At 37.1% G+C, this 27,055-nt stretch overlaps 1 long non-coding RNA gene across 1 annotated transcript in view; it reads left to right on the forward strand.

Annotated features, from left to right (window-relative positions):
* The window catches only part of LOC134733759 (uncharacterized), a 179,838-nt gene that overhangs the window by 152,456 nt on the left and 327 nt on the right, over positions 1–27,055 (forward strand). The window lies entirely within an intron of this gene.

Raw genomic sequence — 27,055 nt, forward strand, 5'->3', positions numbered from 1 at the left:
GAATTTTATGAATGAGCAATTTATGATTCTTAATGTACATTTCTGAAATCATTCTTTCTCTTATTTCATATTCACCTTTATATCACCAGAAAACAAATTATATAAAACATATATATTATAGCTACATTATATATATATATCCCCTTTCAATACATATGTATACACAATATTAGTTGAAATCGTTTTATAATCTTTATGCAAATGTTCCTATTCTCTACCCCATCTTCTAGATTAGATAATATTTTGCAAAAGAAAATATGGATTATGTCTTTTATAACTCTAGCCCTAATCACCTCACATAGTAAATCTACAATCAGCAAATGAATGAGTCATATGTATTTGGTTTTATATCTAAATAATCACACCTATTTTCTCATTTTTCCAAAATCAGATTTATAAGGGCGAATAATGTGTGTTTTCTAGGCAATATATTAAGTTTGAGTATGCTCAGCTCAATATGGTAAAGAACACATTATTTTGTATCAATTTAATTAAACTTAAAATATTCAGGTCATAAAGTAAAGGTATTAAATTAGATTCTGTAATTTGCCTTCAGTCAGTGTTTTCAATATTTTTACTACTTTCTTCAGTTCAATAAATGGCAGAGGGAGTTATATTTCAATGAGGTTAAAACAATTCTATGCAAATAAAATATATAATTACATTATATACAAGTGCTTAGTAATATAGATATTATATAGTAATAATATATTAATTTATAAATGTATAACATAAATTATTAATTATTAAATCATAAATAATAAATATTTCTATGTAGTTAGAAATTGCTTCCCAAAAGTGACATCTCACTACCACCCAAGGGAAAAAAAAATAGAACTCAAAAATATCTTTAGTTACTAAAAAAGGATGAACTCTTTTACAGTATTTGTTAGCCTCAATGTGTCTCTGCCATTTTAACAGAAACATAAAATGATAAATAAATAATCTCACTTGATGGTTGTTTTCCTTTGACAATGGAACCAAAATGTATTTTAAAGTTTGCTTTTTATAAAGAAGTATAAATATAATTTTAAGCAAAATGTAAATACTTTAAACACATCCAAGACTGCTCTAGTTAAAAAGATTAGTTTGTCACAGTTGTGTATGTTTACTTTTCTATACAATAATTTTAAAAATAGAACTAAAATTTACCTAGAATAATTATTTTACCTGATCTCATTACTTGCTTTTTTTGATGGCTGACGTATCTCAATAAATTGACAGTTATGTACCTCTACAATTTCTAATTTTCTGAAAGCTTGTACGTGACAGTATATTCTGATTTGTTTAGAATATTTATATTAAATATAAAATACATTGATTATGTTTTATTAAACTAACACTAGAAATATTAATAAGAATGCTTAAGTAATGCAATTGACAGGCATGCTCACTGACATTTAAGATGGATATTTTCTAATCTAAACACAAATAGCAGAGAATTATTTTTTTTTTTCTTAGCAAGGCAATTTTACTTCTATAGAAGGGTGTGTCTTGTGGATGGAGCAATGGCAAGAGTACACCTGAACAAGGGAGCGAAGAGGTTCTATATCTGACTCAGGTAGCTTCCACTGCTGTGTCATTCCCCTATTGGCTAGGGTTGGACCACACAGTCTAAACTAATTCTGATTGGCTATTTTAAAGAGAACAGGGGTAGGAGCAGGAGTGGGGGGGTGAGTAGTTTGGTGGGAAGGATGGTTACAGAAAAGGTGACTCAGGATGACTAAGAACAGAGCAGGTGACCAAGGTTAACTAAGGTCAGAGCTGGTGACCAAGAGTGACTAAGGTCAGAGCAAGTGATAGAGGCTAGGATGGGGTTGTTTACTGATACTAGGGGCAAGGAGATGTGAGGAATGAGGAAGTTAAACTTTAAAAGGAACAACAAAGAACAGAGGAGCTGAACATACTGATACATTGGTTCTTTGGAGAGTATCTCAGAACTCATTGTACTTAACAATTTACAGAATTGTACAGAATTCTGTAAATTGTACAGAATTCTGTAAATTGTACAGAATTCTGTAAATTGTACAGAATTCTGTAAATTGTACAGAATTCTGTAAATTGTACAGAACAATTTACAGGCTAAAACCTTTGAAGAGGAATTTATTATATCCTACAATTTCCCCCCTTTCAATTTTCGTAGTACTTCCTCTTCAAACTTTTCTAACATACCTTGGCTTTGCTGCTTGACTTAATTCTTTAAAAGAAAAAAATTGATCTGAATAAGGTGGAGGAGAGCTAAGGGAGGTTTTACTAAGTGCTGCTTGTAAGTCTTTATACTAGCCCACGGATGCATGGTATGACACAACACTCAACAAGGATGAGTACACCTATTATGGCTGCAAGAGAAGTAAGAACTGAGGCTATTATTTCTTTCCATTTACTGACCCACCTTTCTAGCCACCGTTAGAAAGGGTTACGGACTTCAGAATTTTTAGATAACTAATTGGATAAGGTGGTAAGTCTTTGTAAGGCCCTTGTTATGCTCCCAGTTGGGTCAGTGCTGTTTGGGATAAAGGTACAACACTGAGTTTTAATCGTAACACAACAGCTTTTTCAGCTAATATCATATCTAGGGCCATTCTGTTTTCCCAGGCCATCTGGCCAGTGGACCCCAATTGTTCTGCTATCCCTTTGACAGCATCCCTGGTGTAATTAATAAACCACTGCTGATTATAGTAGATGTAATTACATCATTTACAATAGCAGAGAATTTTACATGCCTTTTGGAAAAGAAATATTAGTAATTTGAGCTTTCATTTCTTACTTTTCTCCTGTTTGACTTAAATGCATTTCTTTGAGAATATGGAGTTCTTTTGAGAAAGCAGAGTTAATTGTAGTGTCAAGTATTAATAAGTAGATCTGTTCTACTGTTTCATTTTTCTATTATGTAAAACCCAAACATCTTTGAAAACTAGGAGAGGAAAAGAGTTCTCACATAATCTTCCACTAGGAGTACAAAATATTACCTGACCAAAATTCAAATTATATATAATAATTTATTTTAACAGCCAGTCAACTTTTTTTCCTAGAACTACTAAAAATAATCAGAGATACAAGGTAAGGGTTGTGTTCAAGGCTGTTTATCTGAGTGTAATTTGTGAATGCAAATTCTGGAGGAAAGAAACTAATAGTGAACACTAAGGAAATGTTTGACTAAAATACACATATTCAAATGATTATATAAGTATTAAGTAGAACTCAGGTTATGGATAATAATTTATGATAAATTGTTGAATGTACAAATCATATGAAAATGCAGAGAAATAAAACTGTATATGTCAGTTTATTCTTAATTCCATGAATTTAAATCTATAGTTGTATATAAGTATAAACATATAGACATATGTGTATGCATATATGTATAAAAATACATGACATGGCAATATGTATACAAATGTTCATTGTAGTGTCAAGGTAGTTTTTTAAATTAATTTTTAAAATACAAATATGTTAAGGACTCAATTTAACTAGTGAATAAATCCACAATGTTCAAAAATTTGCCCACTCCCTATACTCCTGTAATTTAAAATACTCTTAAATTCTTTAGATACTGCAAATATCTAAAGGATGGCAAAATAAAGGACGCATCAAAAACTTTCACAGTATTACATTTAAAAAGTGCAAAATCATACTATCAACCTCAAGAGTGAAGAAAAAAAAAGGGTCAAACAGTCTAACACAATAGTAAGACTTAGGTGGTGCAAAATTGCAATTTGAAGATAGATCCACTCCTTGGATACAGTTCTTTAGAAAAAGCAACTGTAGGGCTTACTTGTCAGAAATGAATTTATGATAAAATCCATACAAGAGTACTTATAATAATGCACTTATCATAGATGAACTAAGGCACAAACAGAAACTTTGGCCCTACTAGGGAAAATAATTCTGAAAATAGACTCTAACTTTTATAGTTGAAGGGGTGTCTAGGACTAGAGGGTGGAAAGTAGTGCTATCCAGTAGTTCATAATGAAGCAAAATTGAATACTGTTGGTTCCCTGAACTGCAGCCAAGAGTGTTGCATGGCTTATGCTTAATTATCTGAAATACACAAAGCATTCCTATATTTAGACATTATACATCTTGGACTTTGAAAACTTGTTTCTTATTTTCAGTTGTATATTTGCTTGATCCAAAGTAAAATGTCTGGAAACTATTGACATATAAAAATCAGTGTAATATTTGATCATAGAATCATTTGCAAAATATGATTGCAAAAGAGTAGAGGGAGTCATTGAGAAAAGTTTTGAGGAGGAGATTGAAGATTACAGAAGATAATTTCTATTTGTTTTTTTTTCTTTTATTAGGAGAAAAGAGAGACTATACATAAAATATGCTGAGAAAGAATCCCTAAAATTGTTTTTAAAATATTGTCCCACAAATATACTACTCCTATTATCTCTAACTTTAGCATAGATGACTTTATGTTCATTTAGATATCTCTAAAATGACTTTTCGAGGCAGTTTTTTATACTTGAGAAGCTGCCAAGAGTAAGCCCAGATGTTTAACTTAGCAAAAAAGATTCAAAGCAGTGGTTGGGCAAAGTGGCTCATGCCTGTAATCCCAGTAGTTTGGGAGTCCTAGGTGGCAGATAACTTGAGACAAGGACTTTGAGACCAGTTTGGCCAATGTGGCAAAACCCCGCATCTACTAAAAATACCAAAATTAAGCAGTCATGGTGGTGCATGCCTGTAATCCTAGCTACTCTTGAGGCTGAGGAAGGAGAATCACTTGAACCTGGAGGTAGAGGTTGCAGTGAGCCAAGATTGCCCCACCAACTTGGGCAGAAATGCCAGACCCTGTCTCAAAAACAAACGAACAAACAAAAAGATTCAAGCAGCTATTATTTTAAAAGTTCAAAGTACTAAGATAACCACGTTTAAAATTTAAAAGTTATTTTGTTAACAGAACTCTTGGAAACAGAGAATATCAATAAGATGTAAAAAATACATTAAAAAGATCCAAAAGAAAATTCTGAATATAAAAGTACAATAATGACAATAATAATTCTTCTTTTTATTTTTGGCTTTCAACTGTTGGGCTGTGACCTCTAGTTGTGGATCTCATGTTTATTCTATGAGGTGTTTCTTGGCCTTCTTAGATATGTGAATTGATGTTTTCTTCAAATTTAGTTTTTAATCATTATATTCTCAAATATTCTTTTGCTCCTCTCTTTGTCTTTTCTACTTCAGATATATTCATTATGTTGCCATGCTTAATGGTGTACAACGTGTCTGAGACACTGTTTATTTTTTTTCCTGTTCTTCAGATTGAAAATCTCTTTTGATGTGTCTTTAAATGTGCTGATTTTTTTCTTTTGCTAGCTTAAGTTTGCTATTTAGCCACTAGAGTGAATTATTTTTATTTTCATTATACTTTTAACTTCCAGAGTGTGTATATATATATAAAATATATATTATATATTTATATATATTATTTATATTTTTATTATTTATATATTGAGATATATTTATACATAAATATTTATATTAATGATATATATTATATTTTATATTTTTATAAATATATAATTTTATATATAAATATAAAAATTATATTTATATTTTAATTTTTTTAATTTTTTTGTTTCTTTTAACTTTTAAGTTCAGGGGTACAAATCCAGTTTTGTGACATAGGTAAACTTGTCATGGGGGTTTGTTGTGCAGATTATTTCATCACCCAGGTATTAAGCCTAGTTATTTTTCCTGATCCTCTCCCTCCTCACATGCTCCAACCTCTGAAGGGTCACAGTGTGTGTGTGTGTTTTACTGAAGTATAATGTATAGAAAGACAGATTCATTTTAACAGTCAGAGTTAGAGTGGTAACAATGTGCTAACCCTGTACTAATTAGAAATAAGGGACAGTTTACCTAAAAGATGGGAGAAGCAGCATAATGTGATAAAGAGGAGAAAGTAAAAAATAAATATTATTTTCAAAAGAATTGGATGTACTACAATGTTGTGATATATCATAGAAAAGCTAAAAAGTGTGAGAAATTTGTCTTTAAGTAGATATGACAGGGTAACTATCAAGAAAGAAGTCAAGAATAAAATTCAAAGTTTAAAGGAAGAATCTAGAAAGAGTCCAAGAATAAACGTAGACCAAGAGTAAATAGATTCCTGTCTCAAAGAATATGAGAAGATACATGCCAGTTTTGAAAGAACTACTAAAGAAGCTTTTGTGTTTTTATGTAAGGATTACTGTAAGTTATAAAGATGTGAGTGTGAAATAATATTATGAAAGAAAATAATGAAAAACGTGGGTGTTTAAAATGAGAACATAGGTGCAGGAATAACGAAGGCCAAGATGAGGGACAATTTTAATTTTTATAAAAGAAAATAAAGGAAAAGCAGTGCAAGCTACTGTGCTTTGTTAGAATTGTTTAGAAAAGTCATTAAGAAATAAGGACAATTTTGACTGCTTATTAAACAAAATGTTATGCACTGATCTTCAATATAAAAATGACTACTTCTATATTAACCTAAATATTTTTATGTGTATGAAAACGTATTCCTTGAAAGTAAAAATCTAAAGCATTCAAAATAATTTGGCCTGCAGTATTATGGTTTGTAATACTTTCCAAAGTGTACAGTAATTGCTGAAAATTTTCTTCTGTGTGTTACTATCATGTAAAGATGCATTGGCATTCTTTCTTCCACTTGATCAGTTCAGCTATTGATACTTGTGTATGCTTCATGAAGTTCTCGTGCTGTTTTTTGTTTTTGTTTTTAAGCTCCATTGGATTATTTATGCTCTTCTCTAAACTGGTTTTTCTAGTTAACAATTCCTCTAACCTTTTTTCAAGGTTCTTAGCTTCCTTGCACTGGGTTAGAACATGCTCCTTTAGCTCTGAGGAGTTTGTTATTACCCACCTTTTGAAGCCTACTTCTGTCAGTTCGTCAAATTCATTCTCCATCCAGTTTTGTTTCCTTGCTGGCGAGAAGTTGTGATCCTTTGGAGAAGAGGTGTTCTTGTTTTTGTAATTTTCAGCCTTTTGCACTGGTTTTTCCTCATCTTTGTGGATTTATCTACCTTTGGTCTTTGATGTTGGTGACCTTCAGATGAGGTTATTGTGTGGATGTCCTTTTTGTTGATGTTGATGCTATCCCTTTCTGTTTGTTAGTTTTCCTTCTAACAGTCAGGCTCCTCTGCTGCAGATCTGCTGGAGTTTGCTGGTGGTCCACTCCAGACACTTTTTGCCAGGGTATCACCAGTGAGGCTGCAGAACAGCAAAGATTGCTGCCTGTTCTATCCTCTGGAAGCTTCTTCCCAGAGGGGGACCTGCCAGATGCCAGCTGGAACTCTCCTGTTTGAGGTGTCTCTCCACCCCTGCTGGGAGGTATCTCCCAGCCAGGAGGCACAGGGGTCAGGGACCCATTTGAGGAGGCAGATCAACTTACATAACTGAAATAAACCATGAAAACAAGATTAGAGAAAAAAGAATAAAAAGGAATGAACAAAGCCTTCAAAAAATATGGGACTATGTGAAAAGACAAAACTTACTTTTGATTGGTGTACCTAAAAGTGGTGGGGAGAATGGAACCAAGTTGGAAAACACTCTTCAGGATACTATCCAGGAGAACTTCCCCAACCTAGAAAGACAGACCAACATTCAAATTCAGGAAATGCAGAGAACACCACAAAGATACTCCTCAACTAGAGCGACCACAAGGCACATAATCGTCAGAATCACCAAGGTTGAAATGAAGTAAAAAATGTTAAGTGCAACCAGAGAGAAAGGTCGGGTTACCCACAAAGGGAAGCCCATCAGACTAACAGCAAATCTCTCTGCAGAAACCATACAAGCCAGAAGAGAGTGGGGACCAATATTGAACATTCTTGAAGAAAAGAATTTTCAACCTATAATTTCATATCCAGTCAAACCAAGCTTCATAAGTGAAGGAGAAATAAAATCCTTTACAGAGAAGCAAATACTGAGAAATTTTGTCACCACCAAGACTGCCTTACGAAAGCTCCTGAAGGAAGCACTAAATATGGAAAGGAATAACCAGTATCAGCCACTGCAAAAACATGCCAAATTGTAAAGACCATCGACACTATGAAGAAACTGCATCAACTAACAAGCAAAACAAATAGCTAGCACCAAAATGACAGGATCAAATTCACACATAATAATATTAACCTTAAATGTAAATGGACTAAGTGCCCCAATTAAAAGACACAGACTGGCAAATTGGATAGAGTCAAGACCCATCAGTGTGCTGTATTCAGGAGACCCATCTCACATGCGAAGACACACATAGGCTCAAAATAAAGGGATGGAGAAATATTTACCAAGCAAATGGAAAGCAAACAAAGCAGGAATTACAATCCTGGTCTCTGATAAAACAGACTTTAAACCAACAAAGATCAAAAGAGATGAAGAAGGCCATTACATAATGGTAAAGGGATGAATGCAACAAGAAGAGCTAACTATCCTAAATATATTTGCACCTAATGCAGGAGCACCCAGATTCATAAAGCAAGTTCTTAGAGATCTACAAAGAGGCTTAGGCTCCCACACAAGAATAGTGGGAGACTTTAACACCACACTCTCAATATCAGACAGATCAACAAGACAGAAAATTAACAAGGGTTTTCAGGACTTGAACTCAGCTCTGCACCAAGTGGACCTAATAGACATCTACAGAACTCTCCATCCCAAATCAACAAAATATACATTCTTCTCAGCACCACATCACACTTATCCTAAAATTGACCACATTATTGGAAATAAAACACTCCACAGCAAATGCAAAAGAACGGAAATCATAACAAACAGGCTCTCAGACCACAGTGCAATCAAATTAGAACTCAGGATTAAGAAACTCACTCAAAGCCACACAACTACATGGAAACTGAACAACCTGCTGCTGAATGACTATGGGGTAAATAATGAAATGAAGGCAGAAATAAAGATGTTATTTGAAACCAATGAGAACAAAGACACTATGTACCAGAATCTCTGGGACAAAGCTAAAGCAGTGTTTAGAGGGAAATTTATAGTACTAAATGCCCACAGGAGAAGGCAGGAAAAATCTAAAATCGACACCCTAACATCACAATTAAAGAACTACAGAAGCAAGAGCAAACAAATTCAAAAGCTAGCAAAAGACAAGAAATAATTAAGATCAGAGCAGAAGCAAAGAAGATACACAAAAATCCTTCAAAAAAATCAATGAATCCAGGAGCTGTTTTTTTGAAAAGATTAACAAAATTGATAGATCACTAGCCAGACTAATAAAGAAGAAAAGAGAGAAGAATCAAATAGACACAATAAAATATGATAAAGGTGAGATCACCACTGATCCCACAGAAATACAAACTACCATCAGAGAATACTATAAACACCTCTGCACAAATAAATTAGAAAATCTAGAAGAAATGGATAAATTCCTGGACACATACACCCTCTCAAGACTAAACCAGGAAGAAGTTGAATCCCTGAATAGACCAATGACAAGTTCTAAAATTGAGGCAATAATTAATAGCCTACCAACCAAAAAAAAAAGCCCAGGATCAGATCGATTTACAGCCAAATTCTACCAGAGGTACAAAATAAGACCTATTTATGACAAACTCACAGCCAATATCATACTGAATGGGCAAAATCTAGAAGTGTTCCCTTTGAAAACCAACACAAGAGAAGCATGCCCTCTCTCACCAATCCTATGCAACATAGTATTGGAAGTTCTTGCCAGGGCAATCAGGAGAGAGAAAGAAATAAAGAGCATTCAAATAGGAAGAGAGGAAGTCAAATTGTCTCTGTTTGCAGATGACATGATGGTATATTCAGAAAACCCCCTTCTCTCAGCCCCAAATCTCCTTAAGCTGATAAGTAACTTCAGCAAAGTCTCAGGATAAAAAAACAATGTGCAAAAATCACAAGCATTCCTATACACAAGTAATAGACAGAGAGCCAAATCATGAGTGAACTCCCATTCAAAATTGCTACAATGAGAATAAAATCCCTAGGAATACAACTTACAAGAGATGTGAAGGACCTCTTCAAGGAGAACTACAAACCACTGCTCAAGGAAATGAGAGAGGATACAAACAAATGGAAAAACATTCCATGCTCATGGATAGAAAGAATCATTATCGTGAAGATGGCCATACTGCCCAAAGTAATTTATAGTTTCAATGCTATCCCTATCACGCTACCATTGACTTTCTTCACAGAATTAGAAAAAAACTACTTTAAATTTCATATGGAAACAAAAAAGAGCCCGTATAGCCAAACAATCCTAAGCAAAAAGAACAAAGCTGGAGGCATCACGCTACCTGAATTCAAACTATGCTACAAGGCTACAGTAACCAAAACATCATGGTACTGGTACCAAAACAGATATACAGACCAATGCAACAGAACAGAGACCTCAGATATAATGCCACACATCTACAAGCAATTGATCTTTGACAAACCTTACAAAAACAAGCAATGGGAAAATAATTCCCTATTTAATAAATGGTGTTGGGAAAACTGTGTAGCCATATGCAGAAAACTGAAACTGGATCCCTTCCTTACGCCTTATACAAAAATTAACTCAAGATGGATTAAAGACTTAAACGTAAGACCTAAAACCATAAAAACCCTAGAAGAAACCCTAGGCAATACCAGTCAGGACATAAGCATTGGCAAAGACTTCATGTCTAAAACACCAAAAGTAATGGCAACAAAAGTCAAATTGACAAATGAGATCTAATTAAACTAAATTTTAGAGTTAATTGTTGTGCTTTCTGTACAGCAAAAGAAATTATCATTGGAGTGAACAGGCAACCTACAGAATAAGAGAAAATTTTTGCAATCTATCCATCTGACAAAGGGCTAATATCCAGAATCTACAAGGAAATTAAACAAATTTACAAGAAAAAAACAACCCCATCAAAAAGTGGGCGAAGGATATAAACAGACACTTCCCAAAAGAAGACATTTATGCGGCCAATAAGCATTGGTCATCACTGGTCATTAGAGAAATGCAAATCAAAACCACAATGAGATACCATCTAACACCAGTTAGAATGGCGCTCATTAAAACTCAGGAAACAACAGATGCTGGAGAGGATGTGGAGAAATAGGAACACTTTTACACTGTTGGTGGGAGGGTAAATTAGTTCAACCATTGTGGATGACAGCGTGGCAATTCCTTAAGTATCTAGAACTAGAAATACCATTTGACCCAGCAATCCCATTACTGGGTATATACCCAAGGGATTATACATCATTCTACTATAAAGACACATGCACATGTATGTTTATTGTAGCACTATTCACAATAGCAAAAACTTGGAACCGACTCAAATGCCTATCAATGATTGACTGGATAAAGAAAATGTGGCGTAAAAAAGGATGAGTTCATATCCTTTGCAGGGACATGGATGAAGCTAGAAGCCATCATTCTCAGCAAACTAACACAGGAAGAGAAAACCAAACACTGCATGTTCTCACTCATAAGTGGTAGTTGAACAGTGAGAACACATGGACATAGGGAGGGGAACATCACACACTGGGGCCTGTCCAGGGAGGGGGTGCTAGGGGAGTGATAGCATTAGGAGAAATACCTGTTGTAGGTGACGGGTTGATGGGTGCAGCAAACCACCATGGCATGTGTATACCTATGTAACAAACCTTCACGTTCTGCACATGTGTCCCAGAACTTAATGTATAATAAAAAAGTAAATAAAAATTAAATTTTTAAAAAGATGCATTGGCAATTAAATAAAATTGTAGATATTTATTTAGAGTCCACATTGGAATATGCTCAAATTGTGTTCTATGACCTAGAAGTTTTAAATATCGTAGAGCGGACTCGTATTTTTTAAATTGTGATAGATAAGCAGGTAGGAGATTTCTGTCAAATCAAAATTATCCCATAGACCTATTTTCCCTTTGACATGTGCAAAGCTGAATTGCCAGATTTGGGTCTTGAACATTGAGATGTATTCACATTTTCACCATCTCATTATTTTGACAGTGTGTCTGGGAGAGCTGAAATACAGCAGATGTTACAGGAGTTATAAATATTGGCAACATAAGCCTCCAAACACATAACTCCAGAAAATTTCCTTGGATCACAATAGTCTGAGAATTTCAGTCAGTTATGACTCATCAATTAGAGATTTGCTTTATAGGAAAACAAGCACCAGTATGATACTGCTATTTTGAGTGGATCTCATTGTAAGCCTATGGCTACTCATAATTAAATATTTTTATATATGTATATAGATACATCAAATGTACATAAATATTTATGTATATGCACATATTAAATATGTATATGTATATACACATATAGATAAATATGTAATACACGTTTGTATGTAGCATATAAGCAAACTTAACACTGAATATTTAACTGCCAAGAGAATAGTGCAGCTTTTCAGATTTCAGCTCTGTAATAACTGACATTTTTCATGCATTTTCTTTGCTGCAAACAATGCAAGACCCACTAAAATGGTAGGGCATTGAATTTCCTTTGGTTTCTGTCTCTTCCCCATGGATGCCTTCCTCCCGTGTTTTTCCTGTTGCATCCTGACTGTTCTCAAAATACTGGGGTCTAGTGCCAGCTCCATTGCCCATTTTTTCCCAAGACTTCTCTATCTAAGCAAGCCTTCTACAATCAGTTCACTCTTTGCCCAGATACTCTTCTCTCCATGTCAGAACATGGAGATAGTGTGATGTGACTTTTTTAGCCTGGTAAGCCATCACCTATTTTGTGTACAAGTAACACATTCTTTGGGCTAAGTATCCCAATCCCGATTATGGGATAACACTGCATTCCCCTTCATTACATTTCTGACTTTACTTCTCCATTATAATTTATTTTAAAATTCAATGGGGTTAGTAAGCATCTCCTCCTTTGTGAAGTCTTTTCTCCACTTTCTACACTTCCTCAAGGGTAAAAATGTTGGTTTCTCCTGTTTTGTAGCACACCAGTTAGCACCTTAGCATAGTGCAGGGCAGTGGGTTTGCTCCTTAAATATCTGCTAAGTGAAGAGACAGAATCTAAATGAGTGACTAACACACTAAGAATTATTTTTTTAAAACTCTGAAGAAAACTTATGTAACTGTGTCAGGAACTCAGCTGAGCTGAGGAGAGCTGAAATCTCAGATGCTCAAGTAGCCAATCAAAGCAACAAACCCAAAATAAAAGTAACAATCAAATGTTTAATTTCTGATTGAGATAGTATAAGCAAGAGGCTAATAACAGAGATTATGCTGAACCCCCAGCCCCACCCCTATTCCATTTTCTCCCCAACAACACCAGTTGAAGGTCAGGGGGCTCAGCACAGACACGGGGGTCATCTCAATGCCCAGGGAGCTCCCCAAAAAAAGACTCCTGCAGTTTTATGGACCCTGGGATGGGATGAGAGAAAAGCAAAGGGCAAAGAGTAGAAAAGTATCTTCAACTTTTCCCCTTCCTTACTCGAATTTTATAAAAAGGTCTCTGGAGACCCCAAATAAAGATACCTAGGGATGGAAGTGTCTGGGCTGAAAGTGCAAATATGTGTATAGGCAGACACACAAAGGGGCTTGAGTGTTTGACTGCAGCTCTCCTTTGACACTGGAAGGTATGGTCTGTGCACCATGTCTGGTATGGGGATGTGAGGACACGTTTTCCCCATCAGGCCTGTCAGTTAAATAAAGCCTTTGTAATTGTCTATGGCCAGACCTAAAAAATCACCTGTAGATTTTTTTAACCAGGAGCCAGATTTCTCAAACTTAATGTGAACTATATAAAGTCTGCAAATGTTAATTTTGGTCTCCATGCAGTGTAATAGAGCATTAAAATTGGTCGGGTTCTGTGGCTCACACCTATAATCACAGAACTTTGAAAGAGGGAGATGGGTAGACCTCTTGAGCCCAGGAGTTTGAGACCATCCTGGGCAACATGGCAAAACGTCGTCTGCAAAAAGTACAAAAATTAGCAGGCATGGTGGTGGTGCATGCCTGTAGTCCCAGCTATTCCAGAGCGTGAAGTGAGAGGATCACTTGATCCCAGGAGTCTGAGGCTGCAGTGAGCTATGATTGCTCCAGTGCACTCCAATCTGGGCGACAGAGTAAGTCAGCGAGACCCTGTTCCCCCTACAAACAAAACAAAACAAAAAAATTAACTCCTCTCATGTCACTGAAATCTGCACCATTTGATCAGCATCTACCCTTCCCCTATTTCTACACTCACCTCTCAAACTCTGGTAATCACCTTTCTAGTCTCTGTTTCTATGAAATTGACATTTCTAGATCCCAGACATGAGTGAGATTGTATTTCACGATTGCTAACATAATGAATGTTAAATGTTCTTGCTACAAAAAAAGTTGGTCAGGTGATGGATATGTTAATTAGCTTGATTTAATCATTCTACAGCATATACATAAAATAAAACATCATATTGTATCTCATAAATACATACAATTATTATTTGTCAATCAAAATAAATAAAACCTACAAATAATTATTTTGGAGTTGTTTGAGGATTTTCTTTGTTTTGCACTTGTTAATTTGAGTTTCACTGGACTTTATCCTCTCCTCTATGTAGAGAAAATTATAAAACACTGTGTTAACTATGAACATTTTTCTCTACAAATATAGGATGAAGATATGTATCTTTTAAAGAAACAATGCACATGATTCTTATGAGATAACATACAAATCTTTTAAGATTGTAAATATCCAAATTATTTTATGACACTTTAAGGAAACAGAGAAAACCTTGTTTAATAGAACTGCAACACTCAGTGTTCTGCAGCAAATTATTTTCTCTTTTAATGATGTTTATTTTTACCAAAACACTAGCATGCTGTGACACCTCTTGTAACACTCTCTTCTCTTCAGTTTTTAAAAAAAACTTATATTTTTTTTCTTTAAAAGTTGTTTAAATAGAAAAATTCCCTGAACATTAGAAGAAAGCAATTGGATAGACATGTACTGCTTTAAGTATTTTGAGAAGCATCTGGAATAAGTTCAGTCTTAGTCACTTTTTACACTTTTCTGACTTTCAAGATGAGGCTCAGTATATATCTAAGGAGTAGTCAAGAAGGAATAAATGAATAAATGAGTTCCTCCATTTTGCTGGTTTTGGTGCCCACCATAAATCTCTCCAGAGGATTATTTTTCTCTGGCATCCTTTGCTGTTATATGATTCCTCATGCTCTTCTCCCATTCTCTGCCCAGTTTATAGTTGTGGGTGAAATGTCCTGTGGAAAAAAAAGGAAGATAATCAGCAATTATGCAAAAAGCTATGATATAGTACACAGACTATTGCCACATAGGAGGAAACTATTATGTTTGTTAAAAATACAAAGAGAGGAAGATGGCTCTTAATTTGAGTCTCACATGTACAATTTCAGTTTTGTTACACTGAGAAAAAGAGATTTAAAAGTAAACTACATATTTTTTTCTCAAACATTTGTGAGATGACTAATAATAATAACAAAACTCCTGATGAAGTCAGAATTATAATTACTAGCATATGGCATAAACACACTCTAAACCTCAGTTTCTCCAGATTTATAATGGGAATAAAAAAAGTAACTGCATCATAAGGCACATTGTAACCACAATAAATATTTGCTATTATTAGCATTCAAAAATTCACATTTTTAACAAACCATCCTTGTAACATCCTCAGAGAAATAAATGTTCGAAGTGAATAAAATACATACACACACAAACATACAAATATTCAATAGATGACTGAATCTACATAAAAATAGGTTTATTTTTGTTCTAAATGATTGCACATTTCTATATACATAAAGAAAATACAACTTTTCTGAAGAAACCCTAAACTTAAAGAAAAATTGCCTTGTCTGCAAAATAATTTGACTTTATTCTTTTATTTCAAATATGCATACTTTCTCATATATTACAAAAATGAAAAATTTTCGATTTCAGTGCTATTTTGGGAAAGTCTCAAAACTGTAACCCTACTCTCTGCCCCAGGTTTTTTGTTTTTTTTTTTTATTTGGGAGTCTCCCTCTGTCACCCAGGCTGGAGTGCAGTGGTGTTATCTCTGCTCACTGCAAGCTCCCCCTCCCGGGTTCCACCATTCTCCTGCCTCAGCCCTCAGCCTCCCGAGTAGCTGGGACTACAGGTGCCCGCCACCACGCCTGGCTAATTTTTTTTTTTTTTTTTTTTTTTTTTTAGTAGAGACGGGGTTTCACCATGTTAGCCAGGATGGTCTCGATCTCCTGACCTCGTAATCCACCTGTCTCGGCCTCCCAAAGTGCTGGGAATACAGGCATGAGCCACTGCGCCCAGCCTCTTGCCCAGCTTTTAATAAAAATTCCACTTTTATAATTTCTATATGCAATGCATTAATAGTATATGTGAGTCTCATTTTTTCCCAATTGATGATCAGTAATCCTATTTGTCTATAATTGATTATCAATCCCATTTCCTGAAATAATCCTCTGAACTTTGTTGTTAAATCTCCTTAGCCTTGCGTCTCCCACTTGCTTCCTTTATTTTTGCAAATAGTATTTATTATTTCAAAAAATATGAGGCCACAGGATACATCTTTCACTCAATTTCCTCTTTCTCTCTCTTGCTTCATCTCTTCCATCTTAGAAAAGTATCATTTCTCTCCTTTATACTCTCTTCTCTAACGAGCTTGTTCTATTTTATTTACTTTCTCTGCAAATTCATTTCATGTACTATATTCTCTGATTATGAGTTATTCCACATATTTATCTCTTCCACAAACCCACAACACATTAGTAACCTTATAATAATAAATAGCTTACCTCATATCTTCCTATTATTCCTGCCACCATATCATTTTTTTCTTATATATTCACAGTCTTCTTGATTTTGAGATTTAAAATACATGTCCTCCCTCCACATTTTGATGTTCCCTTTTCATTATATAACTACCTAATTTATATATAATGAGACGGCATTATGAGTCCCTTAAAAACTTAATCCAATGGATTATTTTATTATCCTACCTTTCAAGAACACACCCTGAGTGCTCCTATTACCTACAAGAGTAACTATTGTATTCCACAGGTAAAGATAAAATCTAGCATTATTAAGATTTTCACATCCTCCTTATATAATTGAGCAATCTGGCTTCTGGTTAAAAACCTTGATGTGTATATGTGCCATATTTTCTTCATCCAGTCTACCATTGATGGGCATTTAGGTTTATTCCATGTCTTTGCTATTGTGAATAGTGCTGCAGTGAACATACATGTGCATTTGTCTTTAAGATAGAACAGTTTATATTCCTTTGGGCATATACCCAGTAATGGGACTGCTGGGTTGAATGGTAGTTCTGTTTGTAGGTTTTTGAGGAATCACCACACTCTTTCCACAAAGGTTGAACTAATTTACATTCCCACCAACAGTGTATAAGTGTCCCTTTTCTTCCCTTTTCTCCACAACCTCGCCAGTATCTGTTATTTTTTTTTTTTTTTTGGACTTTTTAATAATAGCCATTCTGACTGGTATGAGATGGTATCTCACCTAAAATAAAATAAAAGTTAAAGAAAACAACAACGCCAACAACAAAAACCTAGGTGTGATTTTTCAGGCCTGCCATTAGGCAATGACGAAGGCTTTACTGCAGGGCCTCTCCTCAGGAAACCCTGCCCTCCCTCACCAGTTGGGGTAGACAGCCAGTGCACTGTAATCTCTGACAGGAGTTGCAGTCAAGGACCCTGAACCGCCTGGTAGTTCATGCTCTTTCACATATTTACATGCCACTGTCATTTCTAGGTCTCTTTATCTGGAGCCTTGCACAAAAATATTTTCAGGTATCTCCCAAAGTCTGTTAATAGAAGGAGGAGGGAGGAAGCCTTGAGGACACTTTCCCCAGGACTTAGTACTTTTCTACTCCTGTATCTCTTACCCTACCCTCTTATCCTACCCTCAACTCAGATTCCATAGAACTGCTGGAGTCTTTTGTTGAGACTTCCTCAAAAGTGAGGCAGACTCCGTGTCTGTGCTGACCCACTTGACCCTGGACCAGCCTCACATTCCATGAAGGAAATGAGACAGGGGAGTTGGCATTTTTTCAGTTTTAAATTCTTGCCTGTGACATTGCAGTAAGTCATTAATTGGCTTGTTGTTTTGATTGGCTATTCTAATACTTGGCAGCTCAGCTCTCTCCCCGCTCAGGTGACTCCTGATACCAATCACACAGATATTGAGTACTTCCTTGGTGCTAAGTCCCAAACTATTTTGTCTTATTTTACATTCACACACTGCTACAGAATAAGCAAGGCATTTCTGTCCTATCAAGTTGTTCGACAGTTGGATCTACTCATCACTGCAACATGCTCAATGTCTTGCAGGGAGGTCCAGAACACCTGAAAAATATTAGGAATATTTGAGTTCCTGCTTTTGATATTCAATCTGGTTTATTTCACTCTCTCTAATGGTAGTATTATATACCCCATAATCCTGGGCAATGGTCACAGCTTTGTTGAGCCTCCTTTCATTGGTAAGAAGTCCTGTTACAATTTCTTTCAGTAAGCCTCTATAATATGTTAACCATTTCTTGTTGTTTTTATCATAAAGGTGTTAAGAAAAGACAATGGAGACAAAAGGAAAATTTTATTTTTCAAAAGCAATCTACAGATTGGAAATAAGTCACAGCCTTTGGCGCAAAAAGAGTGTGCTCTAAGGAGGGGTTGGAAAGTAGATTATTATAAAGGCAAAAACTACAGGATGGTTGGGTATGTGGAGGGGAATCAGGTACTGGGACTGGATTGGATGGTTTTTATGAGAGACATTACAAGTCTCTTTTTATTGGCTGACCTCAGGTGATCTGTTGGTGTTCATTTGGAAAATTTCCAGCTATGGTCTATCTCAGCATGGCCAGCAGGAACTGGTTCACTGGTTTTATTTGACTGTAGAAAAGGTATTTTTCATGCCTCAACTTAGCATGAATAGCTCTGAAAACTAAGCATGCCTACTTTACCTGAGGGCCTAACTTTTATAAACACTTTCTTTGGCTTTTTTCTTTTAAACCAAAAATACCTTTTCAAGTGATTCATGAAAATTAATAAGCCTCAACTAAGGTTATGACAAACTAGTCATCTCTAAAGATGTGTAAAACAGTCCTCACAAGATCCAGAATCACCCTAAAGGCAGTTCAAAGAAATAAAATTCTTCTTCCACAGATGGAATCTAACCCACATTTCTGTCCAACCATATTTTCTAGCATCTCAGCTTCTCCGCTGAGTGTCTAATCATAAAGGTCCCAAGTCCCCACATGCCTTACAGAAAGTAAATGATAAGAAATCAAAAGCTGTCCACAGGAGGGAAAAGAATAACAAATGCATACCCCAAAAGTTTAAGGGTCATGCAAATAATTTAAAATAAATGGGATCGGTACCCTGATGGGGAATCAAACCAAGACCACAGCATTAAGAGTAGAGAATTTTAGTGACTAGACTATAGGACGTAGTGCTTTCTAATAAATCCGGCAGAGAATACAAGGCAAGGAGTTTAAGCATATGAAAGATTTTAACTTTGTTTTAGGTCAAATTTTTGCTCTTTAATTTTGCCAAGGCAATTTCTAGGGCAGGCTATAACATTTATGTGCCTTTTATTCCACTTAAACTTTATATAAATACAAATAAAGGAATTGTTTACTATGAGAGAGCTCTAAAATCTTTTTATTAAGAGTAATTTTAAGAATCTTCTAGCCATTGACAATGGAATTTTCAATGGTATATTTATTTCAATGAAGACTCCAATACTTTCTTCATGAAAAGCCCAGGATGTAATTTTCCAGTTTTTGAATAAGTTCTTGCCAGTTGAGATAAGGTATTTCCTTGAGAGGGCATAGAAGTGGCATTTCCAAAGATCTCTCCCATGAAAACTTACTCCCCAAAATAGCTAAAATGGCAAAAGACTCCTGTTGACACACATGGTTAAGAATGGCATTTATGCATACATTACCTCTTTTACTAGTCCATTCTCACATTGCTATAAAGAAATGTCTAACGCTGAGTAATTTATAAGAAAAGAGGTTGAATTGGCTCATGGTTCTGCAGGCTATACAGGAAGCATTGGCATCTACTTCTGGTGAGGCCTCAGGAGGCTTATAATCATGTTGGAACACAAAACAGGAGCAGGCACATCACTTCGTGAAAGAAACAAGAGAGTGTTGGGTGGGGAGACAAATATCCAAACTACATTACTTCTTGCAACCCAAAAGGGGAGATGAGGCTGACAGTCACAAATCCACTAATCTGTGACACCAGGTAGTTCCTTTTGGGACTGGACTTTCCCAGGACTAACTGGGCAAAAAAAGTTAAGATGACAAAAGCCCTCAGGGATGGGGTTTCTTAGGACAGGCTGCCCCCAAAGTATGACACATTCAGAACAAAAAGTGTGTTGCTTAAAATCTTACATGCCCTGGCTTCCCAGCCATTTTCAGATTGGCCACCTGACATAACCTGAAAATAATTCCCTCCCCCGATGGCAGACACTGAAAGTGCTCCTACTTGGCCACAAGTCAAGCTCTCAAGGACGTAAATCAAGAAAAGAGAAAACCTCATCTATTTTTTTTTTTTTTTGAGGACCCGAAGCAAAGTTTATACACCAGTCTGATCAAGTCTGCAAACTGATCATTCTGCAGGGCTGGCTTGAACAATGGTCTTATAATAGTTGTACTCTCATGTTCTATGCTGTGGTATACCTCATTATGACAGGACAAAACAGGAAGACAAAGACAATGGGATAGACTATGTCCAAGATTCAAAGGGATTAAACAATATGAATATTCATACCAAAAATTACTAAAAAACACAAGTGCTGCTATACCCATGATTGTTCACACCAATCCTTTTCTCCTACTAATTAAGATACTGTAGAGAAGACAAACTGACTTTTACCTTCTGCTTGACTAGATCCCAGAGTATTAGAGGCTGAGAGCCTGACTAGTAAGAAAATCTTAATCTTCTGCTGGCTTGTCAGGCCCTGAGTTCCCTTCACTGTAGCTTTAAGAAAAACAGGATGGCTTTGTTCATCCTGATTACAGTGCCAAAACTGTAAAGGCCAAGGGAAAGCTTGCTGCTTGCTCTCTGAAGATTCAATGAAAAATCCAACTCACAAAGAAGATTTATAGGGGAAATAGCATATAAATGTATTAATGTGCTTATGGGAACCACAGAGTAATTATCCCCTTCTTAGAAAACAAAACATCTCAAGGAAAACTTACCCTTTTGCCAAGGAGAACAGCTAGTTGAATAAAACTCAGGACCATCAAAGAAGTGGGAGGTCTGAAATCAAGGAAAGACTCACTCAGTTGTTTGCAACCATGGAGGAATCAGAAGGGCTCAAAGGGACTATACTATAACTGGGACATTGAATTCCCACAGTGTTCCAGATGATGAAGGTGGTGGTGAGAAGGAAAAAGTGGAGGTGGAATGCAGGGTGTGGGTGGGGCAGGGAGGTACAGGGCTCTCCATCTTAGTGTCTGGGAGCCTTTCAAGTATTTGCAGATGTTACTTGTCTTTAGATTAGTCTCCTTTAAAAACTTGGACAGAGGCCAGGTGTGGTGGCGCACACCTGTAATCCCAGCACTTTGGGAGGCTGAGGCGGGCTGATCACCAGGTCAGGAGATCGAGACCATCCTGGCTAACACGGTGAAACCCCGTCTCTACTAAAAATATAAAAAAATTAGCCGGACGTGTTGGTGGCCACCTGTAGTCCCAGCTGCTTGGGAGGCTGAGGCAAGAGAATGGTGTGAACCCAGGAGGCACAGCTTGCAGTGAGCTGAGATCACGCCACTGCACTCTAGCCTGGGCCACAGAGCAAGACTCCGTCTCAAAAAACAAAAAAACCTTGGACAGATTCCCAATTGTAACTGACGCTTTCAGAAGTGCTCTTATTATCTTTGAGAGGTGCAGACTCCTTTTTGTTGTAATTTGATTTTAAAGTTTTACATTTTAAAAACTGCCAGAGTACCTGACGGTGGTTGGTCAGAGACTGAGCCACTGAAATGGCAGCTGGTTAGAGACCATTCCCTTAGAACTTGGGTTACCCGTAGCACTCAACTTATGTAGGTGTCCCTTCAAGTCCAAACAAAGTGTGAGCATCCTCACAAAGCTGAAGGTTTGACTAGCTTACCCCACAAAGCCTGAGTGTATCCCCAAAAGGGTGAGCAAACCCTACAAAGTGCAAGTGTAGTCCATAAATGGGTACCCTGTGGAGCCAGATGGGAAGGCTCTCTGAAGAAAATAAAGTCGCTGAGACCTCAGCTTAAAACAGGAGATCTTGGATCTGAGAGAGTCTATCTGATTCCTCCCCAGTGCAGCAGGCAACCTATTGAACATAAAGATCTCATGTAGGGGTCAATGTATTGGTCTGGTTGGCATTGGGAATGAGTTTGGGGCTGCTTCAGATCCAATCGTTGTCACAATGAAATGTTAATAAAATACCTGAGATGTGCAGAGACAAAAGGGAAATTTTGTTTTCTAAAAGCAATCTACAGATTGGGAGGATGCAGTCTTTTAAGTGCGCCCTGAGTAGGAATAGGAAAGTAGAAGATTACAAATGCAAAAACCATAGAATGAGGGAATCAGTTGCTAGGTTGGATTGGATGGCCTTTAAACAAGACATCACAATTATATTTACTGGCTGGCTTCAGGTGGTCTGTTGGTAGTCAGTTGGGGAATTTCCAGCTGCAGTCTATCTTGGCACAGAAAACAGGAACTAGTTTGGCTTGTCCCAAGGGAGGTCTTGTAACACCTCTACATTTTTCTGAGAATACAGAATATATGTTCATTCTCTTATTCAGCTGTGGCTGCCTAGTTCTGTTGTAATGCCTAGATGGCGGTGACAGCCCATCTGGGGCGGCTGCCAACTTCAGTAGGGGAGACATGGCGGAGCTTCAAGCCCCATGGAGCAAGCGGGGTCCAGGAATAGTTGATCTAAGCAGGAACACCGTGCCTACCAATCTGGCAGTGCAGGAACCCGTACTCCTGGGCACAGCTGCAATCACCCAGCTGTGGCTCCGGACCCAGGTATTCCTGTACTCTTGGGGGCCCAAGAAGCCCCCTGCCCCCACATGCTCAAAAGTGCCTGCTGCTCCCTGGCCTCTTCTCACTCCGTGCACCTGCTCCAGGGCAGACCAAGGTTGTGGCCGAGCCCAGGTGCTGTTGCAACCTGGTCGGGTGTGCACATACTTGGGGTGGTGCTGACATGCCAGCCCCATGCTGCCTTGGCCCCCTCCAGACTTTGGGCATCATTGAGCACAGGAGGGAAGCCAGGGGGCTGAAGGCAGCTCAGTGTGGGCCTGCAGATGCCCCTTGGTGCTGACAACCTAGGCACTGTGGACAGCATGATAATGGCTGTGGGAGGCAGACAGGTTCCTAGGAGGGAAGGAGCAGGTCCCTGGTGAAACCCCACCTTCAAGCCAGGGAGACCTGAAGCATGGAGGCTGGGCTGAAAATTCAGGGTGAAGTCTGTGACCCAGAGTGAGAACTTTCTGGATACCTTTCAGCCAATTGAGTGGACCACCCAGGGCCACCCATGGACCAATCGGCATGCACTTCCTCCTTTCTGAGCCCTTAAAAACCCCAGACTTAACTACACTCATACTCTCCTTGGAGCGACCTGCCTGTGGATACGAACTACCAACTGCAGGTCTAGTCTCTGCTGGGAGCTGTTCTGTCAGTCAATAAAGCTCCTTTCTGCCTTGCTCACCCTCCAGTTGTCTATGTAACCTCATTTTTCCCGGACTCCGGACAAGAACTCGGGACCTGCCAAACGTCAGGAACTAAAGGAACTGTTACACGTTCCTGGCCAGCTCAGCAAGCTTTGGGTGGTGACCCGCTCCTGGACTGCAAGGGTGAAGAGCAGCAACCCTTCTGGGGGCCCAGACTTCGAGATTTCCCCAAGCCACAGCTGCTGTAACACTACAGCCCTCCTGCCCTCTGCCAGCACGGGGCAACTGCCCCACGCAATAGCAATAGAAAGCAGCAGCAAGGCTGGGCCAGCCTAGGAGCCATGAGCCAGAGCAGGGCGGTGGAACTGAAAGAGATGTAACACAAATGGGCTGAAACATGCCCCCCCGAAACACACCTTCCTCCCCGATCACCATGCTGCAGGTGACAAGAAGGGGAGAAGAGCTGTGGCCACCTTCTGGGAGCTCAGACCTTTAGGCTTCCCAAGCCAGGGCTATGACACACTCTAACACCCTCTTTGGGTCTCTGCAGTTCCTGGCATCTCTAAGCTTTCTGGCACCACCACATTCCCCTCATCCAGACACCAGTGCCCATAGTGGAAGCTGCTTGCAGCACATCTGGTCCAGCTGCAGCCTCGCATGGAGCCAATGCCTGTGCCAGTGGCTAGAGCTGCCTCCCCACCACAGCAGCCAGTGTGCCTGACTGTGTGCATTGGCTGGACCCCATGCTTGCTCATGCACCTCTCGCTATTCAGCGCCTGGCTTGCCATTGGCAGGTGTAGGATCCAAGCTGGTAGCATGAGCTGAGCACAGCCTGCTGGGCCGAGTGGGTGGAACAAGTCCAATGGGCAGAAGCAAAACCCAGGCAGGGGCACTGTGGGCCTAAGAGGTTTCCAGATGGTGAAGAGACACCCTAAGAATCCTGTTACATTAATGAGCACATCAGTAAGCCATGGGCAGTCCATTTTTTTCTGTTAGCTGGGGGCATACTTTAAAAAGGAAATCTAGCATTTGGCTACCTCTGTTTGCTTTAGAACCTTTCTATGCTTTGACTGCTTGTCCTGGCCAAAATTCATGCTGAAGTTTAATTGCCATTTTAATGGTATTGAGGGACAGGACCTTCAAAATGTGTTTAGGTATGAGAACTTTGCCTGCATGAATGGCCTAATAGCACTATGAAGGGAGTGGCTTCCTTTTTGTAAGTGCAGGTTCACCTCCTCTTGCTATCTCTGTGGCACTCTTTTTGCCCTTTGCCATGTGATGCTTCCCAACATGTTAAAACATGGTAAGAAGGCACTTGCTAGATGCTGGCACCTTGATATTACACTTCCCAGCCTCCAGAACTGTGAACCAATATGTTTCTGTTCATTATAATTGACCCAGTGTGTGGTATTCTGTTACAGCAGCATGGACTAAGACAGACCTGAAGTATAACACTTCTAGGATTTTCTGTTTATTATTTTGTGTTTCTTTCTACATTTAGCAGATTTTTTTTATTTTAAAAATGAATATATTTTTTAAATCTTCTCTCTTGTATTTTATTTTCCATTGATTTTTTCTTGTCAGTAATTTTTTATCTTTTTATATTTAATAATGATTATTTTTGTCAGTAATTATCAGAAATACAACCTCCATGTAACTGAAGTGTTATACATTGAGAATTAGAAGCAACTGAGATTTATACACATTTTTTATGAAAAACAGCTAATATTTTTGCCTAAAAACAAATGTGTCCTTTTTTCAGATTCCATGACTATAAAGTTCAATTTTCAATACCACCCCCTACATATTTTCAATCCCATGCACCTACATTTCAAATAAATTCATGTAATTTTGATTTTAGCTGTCATTATTCAAGTATGTCTTCCTAAATTTTCTAAGTTGAGAAATTGATAATAAAAGAAAGGCCTTTTGGAAAAATGTAGAATTTTAGAAATTGAAAGGATCTTCACATGAGTTATAGTAATGGGAATATTCAAAGTATTGTCTTATGTAATTCCTGCTCATTCTAGCCTATTAATTCTAATTTTTTTTAGGATTCATTGGTGTTTAATACACTTCACTCAAATCTATTACCAACTAATATGAGTATAGGCTTGTAATATGAGAAGAAATAAACTCTAAATTGTAATGGTACACATTATTTTATATTCCCACATAGACTAAATTATATATGTATATATATGAAGGACTGTGGCTCTAATGTTCTTTGAACTCAATATTGAGTATGGCTCTTTGAGATATTTGAGCAGTAATAATATTAATAATAAATTAGCCTTCAATTATTCTTGGATCACTATGCTCAGTAAAAGAAGTCAGACAAAAAGAATACATATGTAATTTCACTTGTATGAACTGACAAGAAAAAGCAAATCTGAAGAGGTGGAAAGTAGATTAGTGGTCACCTAGGAAGAGAGATGAGAATACAGAGTGACTGTAAATGGGCGCAAGATTTATTTTTAGGGTGATTGGAATGTCCTAAAATTAGATTGAGGTATTGCGTGATGATGTATTGTGTGATGATGTGTTATGGGATTCTATGAATATACTGAATTTATTGAGTTGTACATTTAAAATAGATTAATAAATTGTGTGAGATATAAAATATATCTCAGTAAAGTTACTGAAATTGTTTAGGGAAGTTTAGTTATAAATATTTGATAGTAGACTGAAGATCAGGATAGAGAGTTTATCTAAAATACAATTAAAAACAATAAGACACTGGAAACTCTAAAGTAATAAAAATAGAATAAACTTTAAGTGCATTGATTTCTAAGATCGATATATAACATAATTCAAAATAATTCTATAAAATAATAACTCTAATCATAGTTTTTGCATTTTCTAAGCATGGTTATTTTGCTAAAGAAATTTGATGTAAAATAATGTGATATAAAGAATACTTGGTTTGTGGCTTTAGGTTCAAAGCACTGCTTCACTATCTATTGGCTATGTAAGCTTGAACTCTTTATTTAAATTCTCTGCATCCTAGTTTATTTATCTATAAAATGAAAATATTATGCCCATCTCACATTGTTGAAATAAGCCAAATGAGATAAGATAGGTAAAACACATCACATCTTTCGTGGGAAATAGTAAAGATCAGTAAACAGTATAAGATCTGTCAGAGATATTTTGGCAGGTAGGAAAATAAAACTTGATTTTTGAGCCCACATCAATGTTTGTTTTATTTTTCCCTCTAATAAACATGAAGATAGATCTAATACCCTTCTCCTGTGTTTTATAATAATTTTCTCACTGTATGCGAAAAAAATGCCAGCATTGTTTTCTTAGTTAAAAAATAAATTAAAACAGCTATTCTGCCTTGTGAGGCTCAAGATTACCTACCAGACTGAATAACACAAGGAAGGTTGGGGTTTGATGTTGTTGCTGTTATTATATAA

Source organism: Symphalangus syndactylus, chromosome 12 (genome assembly GCF_028878055.3).
Source record: "Symphalangus syndactylus isolate Jambi chromosome 12, NHGRI_mSymSyn1-v2.1_pri, whole genome shotgun sequence".
Classification (NCBI taxonomy): domain Eukaryota; kingdom Metazoa; phylum Chordata; class Mammalia; order Primates; family Hylobatidae; genus Symphalangus; species Symphalangus syndactylus.